Raw genomic sequence first — 15270 nt, 5'->3', positions numbered from 1 at the left:
ATTGTTATTCTTGCACTGTGTGATATCTTGTACACTATGATATATATAGTGCTTGTTTCAGTGAATCAATCGCGTCTCTTCATCTGTCTTCATTAGTCTTATGGTTAGTATCAGTCTTATGGATAGTATCAGTCTTATGGTTAGTATCAGTCTTATGGATAGTATCAGTCTTATGGATAGTATCAGTCTTATGGATAGTATCAGTCTTATGGTTAGTATCAGTCTTATGGTTAGTATCAGTCTTATGGATAGTATCAGTCTTATGGATAGTATCAGTCTTATGGATAGTATCAGTCTTATGGTTAGTATCAGTCTTATGGTTAGTATCAGTCTTATGGTTAGTATCAGTCTTATGGTTAGTATCAGTCTTATGGATAGTATCAGTCTTATGGATAGTATCAGTCTCATGGATAGTATCAGTCTTATGGTTAGTATCAGTCTTATGGATAGTATCAGTCTTATGGATAGTATCAGTCTTATGGTTAGTATCAGTCTTATGGATAGTATCAGTCTTATGGATGATATCAGTCTTATGGTTAGTATCAGTCTTATGGATAGTATCAGTCTTATGGATAGTATCAGTCTTATGGATGATATCAGTCTCATGGATAGTATCAGTCTTATGGATGATATCAGTCTTATGGATAGTATCAGTCTTATGGATAGTATCAGTCTCATGGATAGTATCAGTCTCATGGATAGTATCAGTCTCATGGATAGTATCAGTCTCATGGATAGTATCAGTCTTATGGTTAGTATCAGTCTTATGGTTAGTATCAGTCTTATGGATGATATCAGTCTCATGGATAGTATCAGTCTCATGGATAGTATCAGTCTCATGGATAGTATCAGTCTTATGGATAGTATCAGTCTCATGGATAGTATCAGTCTCATGGATGATATCAGTCTTATGGATAGTATCAGTCTTATGGATAGTATCAGTCTCATGGATGATATCAGTCTTATGGTTAGTATCAGTCTCATGGATAGTATCAGTCTCATGGATAGTATCAGTCTTATGGATGATATCAGTCTCATGGATAGTATCAGTCTCATGGATAGTATCAGTCTCATGGATAGTATCAGTCTCATGGATAGTATCAGTCTCATGGATAGTATCAGTCTCATGGATGATATCAGTCTCATGGATAGTATCAGTCTTATGGATAGTATCAGTCTCATGGATAGTATCAGTCTCATGGATAGTATCAGTCTTATGGATAGTATCAGTCTCATGGATAGTATCAGTCTCATGGATAGTATCAGTCTCATGGATAGTATCAGTCTCATGGATAGTATCAGTCTTATGGTTAGTATCAGTCTCATGGATAGTATCAGTCTCATGGATGATATCAGTCTCATGGATAGTATCAGTCTCATGGATAGTATCAGTCTCATGGATAGTATCAGTCTCATGGATAGTATCAGTCTCATGGATAGTATCAGTCTTATGGATAGTATCAGTCTCATGGATGATATCAGTCTTATGGTTAGTATCAGTCTCATGGATAGTATCAGTCTCATGGATGATATCAGTCTTATGGATGATATCAGTCTCATGGATAGTATCAGTCTTATGGTTAGTATCAGTCTCATGGATAGTATCAGTCTCATGGATGATATCAGTCTTATGGATAGTATCAGTCTCATGGATAGTATCAGTCTCATGGATAGTATCAGTCTTATGGATAGTATCAGTCTCATGGATGATATCAGTCTTATGGATGATATCAGTCTTATGGATAGTATCAGTCTCATGGATAGTATCAGTCTCATGGATAGTATCAGTCTTATGGATAGTATCAGTCTCATGGATAGTATCAGTCTCATGGATACTATCAGTCTCATGGATGATATCAGTCTTATGGATAGTATCAGTCTTTTGGATAGTATCAGTCTCATGGATGATATCAGTCTTATGGTTAGTATCAGTCTCATGGATAGTATCAGTCTCATGGATGATATAAGTCTTATGGATGATATCAGTCTCATGGATAGTATCAGTCTCATGGATAGTATCAGTCTCATGGATAGTATCAGTCTCATGGATAGTATCAGTCTTATGGATAGTATCAGTCTCATGGATAGTATCAGTCTCATGGATGATATCAGTCTTATGGATAGTATCAGTCTTATGGATGATATCAGTCTTATGGATAGTATCAGTCTTATGGATAGTATCAGTCTCATGGATAGTATCAGTCTCATGGATAGTATCAGTCTCATGGATAGTATCAGTCTCATGGATAGTATCAGTCTTATGGTTAGTATCAGTCTTATGGTTAGTATCAGTCTTATGGATGATATCAGTCTCATGGATGATATCAGTCTTATGGATGATATCAATCTCATGGATAGTGTCAGTCTCATGGATGATATCAGTCTTATGGATGATATCAGTCTCATGGATAGTATCAGTCTTATGGTTAGTATCAGTCTTATGGTTAGTATCAGTCTTATGGATGATATCAGTCTCATGGATGTATCAGTCTCATGGATAGTATCAGTCTCATGGATAGTATCAGTCTTATGGTTAGTATCAGTCTTATGGATGATATCAGTCTCATGGTTAGTATCAGTCTTATGGTTAGTATCAGTCTTATGGATGATATCAGTCTCATGGATTGTATCAGTCTTATGGTTAGTATCAGTCTGATGGATGATATCAGTCTCATGGATAGTATCAGTCTTATGGTTAGTATCAGTCTCATGGATAGTATCAGTCTCATGGATGATATCAGTCTTATGGATGATATCAGTCTCATGGATAGTATCAGTCTTATGGTTAGTATCAGTCTCATGGATAGTATCAGTCTCATGGATGATATCAGTCTTATGGATGATATCGCATCAGTCTTATGGATAGTATCAGTCTCATGGATAGTATCAGTCTCATGGATAGTATCAGTCTTATGGATAGTATCAGTCTCATGGATGATATCAGTCTTATGGATGATATCAGTCTCATGGATAGTATCAGTCTCATGGATAGTATCAGTCTCATGGATAGTATCAGTCTTATGGATAGTATCAGTCTCATGGATAGTATCAGTCTCATGGATAGTATCAGTCTCATGGATGATATCAGTCTTATGGATAGTATCAGTCTTATGGATAGTATCAGTCTCATGGATGATATCAGTCTTATGGTTAGTATCAGTCTCATGGATAGTATCAGTCTCATGGATGATATCAGTCTTATGGATGATATCAGTCTCATGGATAGTATCAGTCTCATGGATAGTATCAGTCTCATGGATAGTATCAGTCTCATGGATAGTATCAGTCTCATGGATGATATCAGTCTTATGGATAGTATCAGTCTCATGGATAGTATCAGTCTCATGGATAGTATCAGTCTTATGGATAGTATCAGTCTTATGGATAGTATCAGTCTCATGGATAGTATCAGTCTCATGGATAGTATCAGTCTCATGGATAGTATCAGTCTTATGGTTAGTATCAGTCTCATGGATAGTATCAGTCTCATGGATAGTATCAGTCTCATGGATAGTATCAGTCTTATGGATAGTATCAGTCTCATGGATAGTATCAGTCTCATGGATAGTATCAGTCTCATGGATAGTATCAGTCTTATGGTTAGTATCAGTCTCATGGATAGTATCAGTCTCATGGATGATATCAGTCTCATGGATAGTATCAGTCTCATGGATAGTATCAGTCTCATGGATAGTATCAGTCTTATGGATAGTATCAGTCTCATGGATGATATCAGTCTCATGGATAGTATCAGTCTCATGGATAGTATCAGTCTCATGGATAGTATCAGTCTTATGGATAGTATCAGTCTCATGGATAGTATCAGTCTCATGGATGATATCAGTCTTATGGATAGTATCAGTCTTATGGATAGTATCAGTCTCATGGATAGTATCAGTCTTATGGTTAGTATCAGTCTTATGGATAGTATCAGTCTCATGGATAGTATCAGTCTCATGGATAGTATCAGTCTTATGGATAGTATCAGTCTCATGGATGATATCAGTCTTATGGTTAGTATCAGTCTCATGGATAGTATCAGTCTCATGGATGATATCAGTCTTATGGATGATATCAGTCTCATGGATAGTATCAGTCTTATGGTTAGTATCAGTCTCATGGATAGTATCAGTCTCATGGATGATATCAGTCTTATGGATGATATCAGTCTCATGGATAGTATCAGTCTCATGGATAGTATCAGTCTCATGGATAGTATCAGTCTTATGGATAGTATCAGTCTCATGGATAGTATCAGTCTCATGGATGATATCAGTCTTATGGATAGTATCAGTCTTATGGATAGTATCAGTCTCATGGATAGTATCAGTCTTATGGATAGTATCAGTCTTATGGATAGTATCAGTCTCATGGATAGTATCAGTCTTATGGATAGTATCAGTCTTATGGATAGTATCAGTCTCATGGATGATATCAGTCTTATGGTTAGTATCAGTCTCATGGATAGTATCAGTCTCATGGATGATATCAGTCTTATGGATGATATCAGTCTCATGGATAGTATCAGTCTTATGGTTAGTATCAGTCTCATGGATAGTATCAGTCTCATGGATAGTATCAGTCTCATGGATAGTATCAGTCTCATGGATAGTATCAGTCTTATGGATAGTATCAGTCTCATGGATGATATCAGTCTTATGGATGATATCAGTCTCATGGATAGTATCAGTCTCATGGATAGTATCAGTCTCATGGATAGTATCAGTCTCATGGATGATATCAGTCTTATGGATAGTATCAGTCTTTTGGATAGTATCAGTCTCATGGATGATATCAGTCTTATGGTTAGTATCAGTCTCATGGATAGTATCAGTCTCATGGATGATATCAGTCTTATGGATGATATCAGTCTCATGGATAGTATCAGTCTCATGGATAGTATCAGTCTCATGGATAGTATCAGTCTTATGGATAGTATCAGTCTCATGGATAGTATCAGTCTCATGGATGATATCAGTCTTATGGATAGTATCAGTCTTATGGATAGTATCAGTCTCATGGATAGTATCAGTCTTATGGATAGTATCAGTCTCATGGATGATATCAGTCTTATGGTTAGTATCAGTCTCATGGATAGTATCAGTCTCATGGATGATATCAGTCTTATGGATGATATCAGTCTCATGGATAGTATCAGTCTTATGGATGATATCAGTCTCATGGATAGTATCAGTCTCATGGATAGTATCAGTCTCATGGATAGTATCAGTCTCATGGATAGTATCAGTCTTATGGTTAGTATCAGTCTTATGGTTAGTATCAGTCTTATGGATGATATCAGTCTCATGGATAGTATCAGTCTCATGGATAGTATCAGTCTCATGGATAGTATCAGTCTTATGGATAGTATCAGTCTCATGGATAGTATCAGTCTCATGGATAGTATCAGTCTCATGGATAGTATCAGTCTCATGGATGATATCAGTCTTATGGATAGTATCAGTCTTATGGATAGTATCAGTCTCATGGATGATATCAGTCTTATGGTTAGTATCAGTCTCATGGATAGTATCAGTCTCATGGATGATATCAGTCTTATGGATGATATCAGTCTCATGGATAGTATCAGTCTCATGGATAGTATCAGTCTCATGGATAGTATCAGTCTCATGGATAGTATCAGTCTCATGGATAGTATCAGTCTCATGGATGATATCAGTCTTATGGATAGTATCAGTCTTATGGATAGTATCAGTCTCATGGATAGTATCAGTCTTATGGATAGTATCAGTCTTATGGATAGTATCAGTCTTATGGATGATATCAGTCTTATGGATGATATCAGTCTCATGGATAGTATCAGTCTCATGGATAGTATCAGTCTCATGGATAGTATCAGTCTTATGGATAGTATCAGTCTCATGGATAGTATCAGTCTCATGGATGATATCAGTCTTATGGATAGTATCAGTCTTATGGATAGTATCAGTCTCATGGATGATATCAGTCTTATGGTTAGTATCAGTCTCATGGATAGTATCAGTCTCATGGATGATATCAGTCTTATGGATGATATCAGTCTCATGGATAGTATCAGTCTCATGGATAGTATCAGTCTCATGGATAGTATCAGTCTTATGGATAGTATCAGTCTCATGGATAGTATCAGTCTCATGGATGATATCAGTCTTATGGATAGTATCAGTCTCATGGATAGTATCAGTCTCATGGATAGTATCAGTCTTATGGATAGTATCAGTCTTATGGATAGTATCAGTCTCATGGATAGTATCAGTCTCATGGATAGTATCAGTCTCATGGATAGTATCAGTCTTATGGTTAGTATCAGTCTCATGGATAGTATCAGTCTCATGGATAGTATCAGTCTTATGGATAGTATCAGTCTTATGGATAGTATCAGTCTCATGGATAGTATCAGTCTCATGGATAGTATCAGTCTCATGGATAGTATCAGTCTTATGGTTAGTATCAGTCTCATGGATAGTATCAGTCTCATGGATGATATCAGTCTCATGGATAGTATCAGTCTCATGGATAGTATCAGTCTCATGGATAGTATCAGTCTCATGGATAGTATCAGTCTTATGGATAGTATCAGTCTCATGGATGATATCAGTCTTATGGTTAGTATCAGTCTCATGGATAGTATCAGTCTCATGGATAGTATCAGTCTCATGGATGATATCAGTCTCATGGATGATATCAGTCTTATGGTTAGTATCAGTCTCATGGATAGTATCAGTCTCATGGATAGTATCAGTCTCATGGATAGTATCAGTCTCATGGATAGTATCAGTCTCATGGATAGTATCAGTCTTATGGATAGTATCAGTCTCATGGATAGTATCAGTCTCATGGATGATATCAGTCTTATGGATAGTATCAGTCTTATGGATAGTATCAGTCTCATGGATAGTATCAGTCTTATGGATAGTATCAGTCTTATGGATAGTATCAGTCTCATGGATAGTATCAGTCTTATGGATAGTATCAGTCTTATGGATAGTATCAGTCTCATGGATGATATCAGTCTTATGGTTAGTATCAGTCTCATGGATAGTATCAGTCTCATGGATGATATCAGTCTTATGGATGATATCAGTCTCATGGATAGTATCAGTCTTATGGTTAGTATCAGTCTCATGGATAGTATCAGTCTCATGGATGATATCAGTCTTATGGATAGTATCAGTCTCATGGATAGTATCAGTCTCATGGATAGTATCAGTCTTATGGATAGTATCAGTCTCATGGATGATATCAGTCTCATGGATAGTATCAGTCTCATGGATAGTATCAGTCTCATGGATAGTATCAGTCTTATGGATAGTATCAGTCTCATGGATAGTATCAGTCTCATGGATACTATCAGTCTCATGGATGATATCAGTCTTATGGATAGTATCAGTCTTATGGATAGTATCAGTCTCATGGATGATATCAGTCTTATGGTTAGTATCAGTCTCATGGATAGTATCAGTCTCATGGATGATATCAGTCTTATGGATGATATCAGTCTCATGGATAGTATCAGTCTCATGGATAGTATCAGTCTCATGGATAGTATCAGTCTCATGGATAGTATCAGTCTTATGGATAGTATCAGTCTCATGGATAGTATCAGTCTCATGGATGATATCAGTCTTATGGATAGTATCAGTCTTATGGATAGTATCAGTCTCATGGATAGTATCAGTCTTATGGATAGTATCAGTCTTATGGATAGTATCAGTCTCATGGACAGTATCAGTCTCATGGATAGTATCAGTCTCATGGATAGTATCAGTCTTATGGTTAGTATCAGTCTCATGGATAGTATCAGTCTCATGGATGATATCAGTCTTATGGATAGTATCAGTCTCATGGATAGTATCAGTCTCATGGATAGTATCAGTCTTATGGATAGTATCAGTCTCATGGATGATATCAGTCTTATGGATGATATCAGTCTCATGGATAGTATCAGTCTTATGGATGATATCAGTCTTATGGATAGTATCAGTCTTATGGATAGTATCAGTCTCATGGATAGTATCAGTCTCATGGATAGTATCAGTCTTATGGATAGTATCAGTCTCATGGATGGTATCAGTCTCATGGATGATATCAGTCTTATGGATGATATCAGTCTCATGGATAGTATCAGTCTCATGGATAGTATCAGTCTCATGGATAGTATCAGTCTTGTGGATAGTATCAGTCTCATGGATAGTATCAGTCTCATGGATGATATCAGTCTTATGGATAGTATCAGTCTTATGGATAGTATCAGTCTCATGGATAGTATCAGTCTTATGGATAGTATCAGTCTTATGGATAGTATCAGTCTCATGGATAGTATCAGTCTTATGGATAGTATCAGTCTTATGGATAGTATCAGTCTCATGGATGATATCAGTCTTATGGTTAGTATCAGTCTCATGGATAGTATCAGTCTCATGGATGATATCAGTCTTATGGATGATATCAGTCTCATGGATAGTATCAGTCTTATGGTTAGTATCAGTCTCATGGATAGTATCAGTCTCATGGATGATATCAGTCTTATGGATAGTATCAGTCTCATGGATAGTATCAGTCTCATGGATAGTATCAGTCTTATGGATAGTATCAGTCTCATGGATGATATCAGTCTTATGGATGATATCAGTCTCATGGATAGTATCAGTCTCATGGATAGTATCAGTCTCATGGATAGTATCAGTCTCATGGATGATATCAGTCTTATGGATAGTATCAGTCTTTTGGATAGTATCAGTCTCATGGATGATATCAGTCTTATGGTTAGTATCAGTCTCATGGATAGTATCAGTCTCATGGATGATATCAGTCTTATGGATGATATCAGTCTCATGGATAGTATCAGTCTCATGGATAGTATCAGTCTCATGGATAGTATCAGTCTCATGGATAGTATCAGTCTTATGGATAGTATCAGTCTCATGGATAGTATCAGTCTCATGGATGATATCAGTCTTATGGATAGTATCAGTCTTATGGATAGTATCAGTCTCATGGATAGTATCAGTCGTATGGATAGTATCAGTCTTATGGATAGTATCAGTCTCATGGATAGTATCAGTCTCATGGATAGTATCAGTCTTATGGTTAGTATCAGTCTCATGGATAGTATCAGTCTCATGGATGATATCAGTCTTATGGATAGTATCAGTCTCATGGATAGTATCAGTCTTATGGATAGTATCAGTCTCATGGATGATATCAGTCTTATGGTTAGTATCAGTTTAATGGATAGTATCAGTCTCATGGATGATATCAGTCTTATGGATGATATCAGTCTCATGGATAGTATCAGTCTTATGGATGATATCAGTCTTATGGATAGTATCAGTCTTATGGATAGTATCAGTCTCATGGATAGTATCAGTCTCATGGATAGTATCAGTCTCATGGATAGTATCAGTCTCATGGATAGTATCAGTCTCATGGATAGTATCAGTCTTATGGTTAGTATCAGTCTTATGGATAGTATCAGTCTCATGGATAGTATCAGTCTCATGGATAGTATCAGTCTCATGGATAGTATCAGTCTTATGGATAGTATCAGTCTCATGGATAGTATCAGTCTCATGGATGATATCAGTCTTATGGATAGTATCAGTCTTATGGATAGTATCAGTCTCATGGATGATATCAGTCTTATGGTTAGTATCAGTCTCATGGATAGTATCAGTCTCATGGATGATATCAGTCTTATGGATGATATCAGTCTCATGGATAGTATCAGTCTCATGGATAGTATCAGTCTCATGGATAGTATCAGTCTCATGGATGATATCAGTCTTATGGATAGTATCAGTCTCATGGATAGTATCAGTCTCATGGATAGTATCAGTCTCATGGATGATATCAGTCTTATGGATGATATCAGTCTCATGGATAGTATCAGTCTCATGGATAGTATCAGTCTCATGGATAGTATCAGTCTCATGGATGATATCAGTCTCATGGATAGTATCAGTCTCATGGATAGTATCAGTCTCATGGATAGTATCAGTCTCATGGATGATATCAGTCTTATGGATAGTATCAGTCTTTTGGATAGTATCAGTCTCATGGATGATATCAGTCTTATGGTTAGTATCAGTCTCATGGATAGTATCAGTCTCATGGATGATATCAGTCTTATGGATGATATCAGTCTCATGGATAGTATCAGTCTCATGGATAGTATCAGTCTCATGGATAGTATCAGTCTCATGGATAGTATCAGTCTTATGGATAGTATCAGTCTCATGGATAGTATCAGTCTCATGGATGATATCAGTCTTATGGATGATATCAGTCTCATGGATAATATCAGTCTTATGGATGATATCAGTCTTATGGATAGTATCAGTCTTATGGATAGTATCAGTCTCATGGATAGTATCAGTCTCATGGATAGTATCAGTCTCATGGATAGTATCAGTCTCATGGATAGTATCAGTCTTATGGTTAGTATCAGTCTTATGGTTAGTATCAGTCTTATGGATGATATCAGTCTCATGGATAGTATCAGTCTCATGGATAGTATCAGTCTCATGGATAGTATCAGTCTTATGGATAGTATCAGTCTCATGGATAGTATCAGTCTCATGGATGATATCAGTCTTATGGATAGTATCAGTCTTATGGATAGTATCAGTCTCATGGATGATATCAGTCTTATGGTTAGTATCAGTCTCATGGATAGTATCAGTCTCATGGATGATATCAGTCTTATGGATGATATCAGTCTCATGGATAGTATCAGTCTCATGGATAGTATCAGTCTCATGGATAGTATCAGTCTCATGGATAGTATCAGTCTCATGGATGATATCAGTCTTATGGATAGTATCAGTCTTATGGATAGTATCAGTCTCATGGATAGTATCAGTCTTATGGATAGTATCAGTCTTATGGATAGTATCAGTCTCATGGATAGTATCAGTCTCATGGATAGTATCAGTCTCATGGATAGTATCAGTCTTATGGTTAGTATCAGTCTCATGGATAGTATCAGTCTCATGGATGATATCAGTCTCATGGATAGTATCAGTCTCATGGATAGTATCAGTCTCATGGATAGTATCAGTCTTATGGATAGTATCAGTCTCATGGATAGTATCAGTCTCATGGATGATATCAGTCTTATGGTTAGTATCAGTCTCATGGATAGTATCAGTCTCATGGATGATATCAGTCTTATGGATGATATCAGTCTCATGGATAGTATCAGTCTCATGGATAGTATCAGTCTCATGGATAGTATCAGTCTCATGGATAGTATCAGTCTCATGGATGATATCAGTCTTATGGATAGTATCAGTCTTATGGATAGTATCAGTCTCATGGATAGTATCAGTCTTATGGATAGTATCAGTCTTATGGATAGTATCAGTCTTATGGATAGTATCAGTCTCATGGATGATATCAGTCTCATGGATGATATCAGTCTTATGGATGATATCAGTCTCATGGATAGTATCAGTCTCATGGATGATATCAGTCTTATGGATGATATCAGTCTCATGGATAGTATCAGTCTTATGGTTAGTATCAGTCTTATGGTTAGTATCAGTCTTATGGATGATATCAGTCTCATGGATGTATCAGTCTCATGGATAGTATCAGTCTCATGGATAGTATCAGTCTTATGGTTAGTATCAGTCTTATGGATGATATCAGTCTCATGGTTAGTATCAGTCTTATGGTTAGTATCAGTCTTATGGATGATATCAGTCTCATGGATTGTATCAGTCTTATGGTTAGTATCAGTCTGATGGATGATATCAGTCTCATGGATAGTATCAGTCTTATGGTTAGTATCAATCTCATGGATAGTATCAGTCTTATGGTTAGTATCAGTCTTATGGATGATATCAGTCTTATGGATGATATCAGTCTCATGGATAGTATCAGTCTCATGGATAGTATCAGTCTCATGGATAGTATCAGTCTTATGGATAGTATCAGTCTCATGGATAGTATCAGTCTCATGGATGATATCAGTCTTATGGATAGTATCAGTCTTATGGATAGTATCAGTCTCATGGATGATATCAGTCTTATGGTTAGTATCAGTCTCATGGATAGTATCAGTCTCATGGATAGTATCAGTCTCATGGATGATATCAGTCTTATGGATAGTATCAGTCTTATGGATAGTATCAGTCTCATGGATAGTATCAGTCTCATGGATAGTATCAGTCTCATGGATAGTATCAGTCTCATGGATGATATCAGTCTTATGGATGATATCAGTCTCATGGATAGTATCAGTCTCATGGATAGTATCAGTCTCATGGATAGTATCAGTCTTATGGATAGTATCAGTCTCATGGATAGTATCAGTCTCATGGATAGTATCAGTCTCATGGATGATATCAGTCTTATGGATAGTATCAGTCTTATGGATAGTATCAGTCTCATGGATGATATCAGTCTTATGGATAGTATCAGTCTCATGGATAGTATCAGTCTCATGGATAGTATCAGTCTCATGGATAGTATCAGTCTTATGGATAGTATCAGTCTCATGGATAGTATCAGTCTCATGGATGATATCAGTCTTATGGATAGTATCAGTCTTATGGATAGTATCAGTCTCATGGATAGTATCAGTCTTATGGATAGTATCAGTCTCATGGATAGTATCAGTCTCATGGATAGTATCAGTCTCATGGATAGTATCAGTCTTATGGATAGTATCAGTCTCATGGATAGTATCAGTCTCATGGATGATATCAGTCTTATGGATAGTATCAGTCTTATGGATAGTATCAGTCTCATGGATGATATCAGTCTTATGGTTAGTATCAGTCTCATGGATAGTATCAGTCTCATGGATGATATCAGTCTTATGGATGATATCAGTCTCATGGATAGTATCAGTCTTATGGTTAGTATCAGTCTCATGGATAGTATCAGTCTCATGGATGATATCAGTCTTATGGATAGTATCAGTCTCATGGATAGTATCAGTCTCATGGATAGTATCAGTCTTATGGATAGTATCAGTCTCATGGATAGTATCAGTCTCATGGATGATATCAGTCTTATGGATGATATCAGTCTCATGGATAGTATCAGTCTCATGGATAGTATCAGTCTCATGGATAGTATCAGTCTCATGGATAGTATCAGTCTTATGGATAGTATCAGTCTCATGGATAGTATCAGTCTCATGGATGATATCAGTCTTATGGATAGTATCAGTCTTATGGATAGTATCAGTCTCATGGATAGTATCAGTCTTATGGATAGTATCAGTCTTATGGATAGTATCAGTCTCATGGATAGTATCAGTCTCATGGATAGTATCAGTCTTATGGTTAGTATCAGTCTCATGGATAGTATCAGTCTCATGGATAGTATCAGTCTTATGGATAGTATCAGTCTCATGGATAGTATCAGTCTCATGGATAGTATCAGTCTCATGGATAGTATCAGTCTTATGGTTAGTATCAGTCTCATGGATAGTATCAGTCTCATGGATGATATCAGTCTCATGGATAGTATCAGTCTCATGGATAGTATCAGTCTCATGGATAGTATCAGTCTCATGGATAGTATCAGTCTTATGGATAGTATCAGTCTCATGGATGATATCAGTCTTATGGTTAGTATCAGTCTCATGGATAGTATCAGTCTCATGGATAGTATCAGTCTCATGGATGATATCAGTCTCATGGATGATATCAGTCTTATGGTTAGTATCAGTCTCATGGATAGTATCAGTCTCATGGATGATATCAGTCTCATGGATAGTATCAGTCTCATGGATAGTATCAGTCTCATGGATAGTATCAGTCTTATGGATAGTATCAGTCTCATGGATAGTATCAGTCTCATGGATAGTATCAGTCTTATGGATAGTATCAGTCTTATGGATAGTATCAGTCTCATGGATAGTATCAGTCTTATGGATAGTATCAGTCTTATGGATAGTATCAGTCTCATGGATAGTATCAGTCTCATGGATGATATCAGTCTTATGGATGATATCAGTCTCATGGATAGTATCAGTCTCATGGATAGTATCAGTCTCATGGATAGTATCAGTCTTATGGATAGTATCAGTCTCATGGATAGTATCAGTCTCATGGATGATATCAGTCTTATGGATAGTATCAGTCTTATGGATAGTATCAGTCTCATGGATGATATCAGTCTTATGGTTAGTATCAGTCTCATGGATAGTATCAGTCTCATGGATGATATCAGTCTTATGGATGATATCAGTCTCATGGATAGTATCAGTCTTATGGTTAGTATCAGTCTCATGGATAGTATCAGTCTCATGGATGATATCAGTCTTATGGATAGTATCAGTCTCATGGATAGTATCAGTCTCATGGATAGTATCAGTCTTATGGATAGTATCAGTCTCATGGATGATATCAGTCTTATGGATGATATCAGTCTCATGGATAGTATCAGTCTCATGGATAGTATCAGTCTCATGGATAGTATCAGTCTCATGGATAGTATCAGTCTTATGGATAGTATCAGTCTCATGGATAGTATCAGTCTCATGGATAGTATCAGTCTCATGGATGATATCAGTCTTATGGATAGTATCAGTCTTATGGATAGTATCAGTCTCATGGATGATATCAGTCTTATGGTTAGTATCAGTCTCATGGATAGTATCAGTCTCATGGATGATATCAGTCTTATGGATGATATCAGTCTCATGGATAGTATCAGTCTCATGGATAGTATCAGTCTCATGGATAGTATCAGTCTCATGGATAGTATCAGTCTTATGGATAGTATCAGTCTCATGGATAGTATCAGTCTCATGGATGATATCAGTCTTATGGATAGTATCAGTCTTATGGATAGTATCAGTCTCATGGATAGTATCAGTCTTATGGATAGTATCAGTCTTATGGATAGTATCAGTCTCATGGATAGTATCAGTCTCATGGATAGTATCAGTCTCATGGATAGTATCAGTCTTATGGTTAGTATCAGTCTCATGGATAGTATCAGTCTCATGGATAGTATCAGTCTTATGGATAGTATCAGTCTCATGGATAGTATCAGTCTCATGGATAGTATCAGTCTCATGGATAGTATCAGTCTTATGGTTAGTATCAGTCTCATGGATAGTATCAGTCTCATGGATAATATCAGTCTCATGGATAGTATCAGTCTCATGGATAGTATCAGTCTTATGGATAGTATCAGTCTCATGGATAGTATCAGTCTCATGGATGATATCAGTCTTATGGTTAGTATCAGTCTCATGGATAGTATCAGTCTCATGGATGATATCAGTCTTATGGATAGTAT

The 15270-nt window shown here is 36.7% G+C and overlaps 1 protein-coding gene across 2 annotated transcripts in view; it reads left to right on the top strand.

Annotated features, from left to right (window-relative positions):
• Positions 1–15270, top strand: part of LOC106577150 (protein FAM13A) — a 72364-nt gene that overhangs the window by 37780 nt on the left and 19314 nt on the right. The window lies entirely within an intron of this gene.

The sequence above is a fragment of the Salmo salar genome, chromosome ssa18 (genome assembly GCF_905237065.1).
Source record: "Salmo salar chromosome ssa18, Ssal_v3.1, whole genome shotgun sequence".
Taxonomy (NCBI): Eukaryota; Metazoa; Chordata; class Actinopteri; order Salmoniformes; family Salmonidae; genus Salmo; species Salmo salar.
The sequence above is the reverse complement of the archived record's forward strand: the minus strand, read 5'-3'. Positions and strand labels throughout refer to the sequence as shown.